The sequence below is a fragment of the Phocoena phocoena genome, chromosome 1 (genome assembly GCF_963924675.1).
Source record: "Phocoena phocoena chromosome 1, mPhoPho1.1, whole genome shotgun sequence".
NCBI lineage: Eukaryota > Metazoa > Chordata > Mammalia > Artiodactyla > Phocoenidae > Phocoena > Phocoena phocoena.
The window spans coordinates 30,332,414-30,334,182 of record NC_089219.1 but is presented as its reverse complement, the minus strand read 5'-3'; the positions used below and the strand labels follow the sequence as shown (position 1 = coordinate 30,334,182).

The 1,769-nt window shown below is 51.4% G+C and overlaps 1 non-coding gene across 1 annotated transcript; it reads right to left on the bottom strand.

Annotated features, from left to right (window-relative positions):
* Positions 1-1,153: 1,153 nt before the first annotated feature.
* Positions 1,154-1,226, bottom strand: TRNAG-UCC (transfer RNA glycine (anticodon UCC)). Its single transcript has one exon. It is a non-coding gene; the product is annotated as a tRNA-Gly (tRNA).
* Between the last annotated feature and the right edge of the window lie 543 nt (positions 1,227-1,769).

Here is a 1,769-nt window from a genome sequence, read left to right as displayed (position 1 = left end):
CAGGCAGGTGGAGGCTGGGAGAGGGAGGGGAAGGTTTGGACTGCCACTAAGGATGCTGGGTGAGGAAGTTTCTGGGCTCAGGGGCAAGGCTGGGCTTGGGACTTCTCTGCCTCTCACCCAGAGTGGATCCAGAGGGCTCAGAAAACACCAGATAGACTGCCTTTAAGCAGTGATTCCCCTCAAAGAGCTCCTCATACTTTTCCCCAGATGTTTCCCGATTATTTTCACCATATTGAGAGGAAATGCACAGAAGAGGAGTAGGGATTAACATGCTGACTTAATGTGAGGAAGGAGCAGAGAAACTCTCAAAACATTTCTGAAAGCAGTCAGGATCATAATATGGAAATCCTGGTTCCCTGAACCGGACCACTGGGCAGCAGTGCTTTGATGGTCCTCTTCCTCCTTCCCTCCGTGGCCACCTTCCTCCCACCATCCCTCCAGGCTCATCAGCCTTGACACCTCCCTCTCTTCTGCCTTCTGGTCCCCGTACCCCTGCCCCAGCTCCAGCATATCAGTCCCCAAGATGGTGGCACTGTCCACGCCTCTCAGGAGTCTGTCCTTTCCCCTTCTTTCTCAGTGCCAGGACTACTGCTGGCCTCAGCCTCCAGTCTGTCGTTCCAGTCCACCCTCTGCCAAGAGGATTGTTCTAGACTATATGTAAATCTAACCATGTATCCTCTTACTCCTGAAGTCTTTCAAAGATTCCCAGGGTGTCTAGGTAGAGACCCAAACTCTTTTTTTAAAATAAATAATTAATTAATTTTTTGCTGTGTTGGATCTTCGTTGATGCATGTGGGCTTTCTCTAGTTGTGGCGAGCAGGGGCTACTCTTCATTGTGGTGCACGAGCTTCTCATTGCGGTGGCTTCATTTGTTGCAGAGCACAGGCTCTAGGCACGTGGGCTTCAGTAGTTATGGCACACGGGCTCAGTCGTTGTGGCTCACGGGCTCTAGAGCACAGGCTCAGTAGTTGTGGCGCACGGGCTTAGTTGTTCCGTGGCTTAGTTGTTCCCGGACCAGGGCTTGAACCCGTGTCCCCTGAATTGGCAGGCAGATTCTTAACCACTTTGCCACCAGGGAAGTCCCCCAAACTCTTTTCCTTTTTTTAATTTAATTTTTTTTTTTGGCCACGCCACATGGCATGTGGTATCTTGGTTCCCCGAGCAGGGATCGAACCTACGTCCCCTGCGTTGGAAGCACAGAGTCTTAACCACTGGACCATCAGGGAAGTCCCAGGACCCAAACTCTTCAGCGTGGTGTTCAAGGCCCCTCATTGGCCCACCAACCCCACTTCATCTCCCAGCACTCCTCAGGTCTCCTCTGCCCCCATGCCTTTGTTCATGGGGGTTCTCCTGCCAGGGAAACCCTACTCCCCTTATCCATCTGCGGGGCTGGGGGAATTCTATTCACCTTTCAGGGCTCAGTTGAAATGTCACCTCCTTCGTAAAGTTGGCCTTGACCACCCACGCTGAGTCACCTCCCTCATCTAAGTCCCCACAGTACCCTGTACTCCAGTAGAATAGCCCATCCCACTTTGTGATAACCGGCTATTTATACATACACCTCCTTTCCCTGGGCTGTGAGCTCCTCCAGGACAGGGGCCAGGGCTGATCCTCTGCTACGTCCCAGCAAGGACCAGAGTTTGGAGGCTCGTGGGTGCTGAAATGAATGAATGAGTCAGTATTCTCATGGATCTTGTGTCATCAGTGTGGGAACCACTGCTATAGTTATATGGATTAAAAAAAAATGCGTTATCCAGTATTATACAACC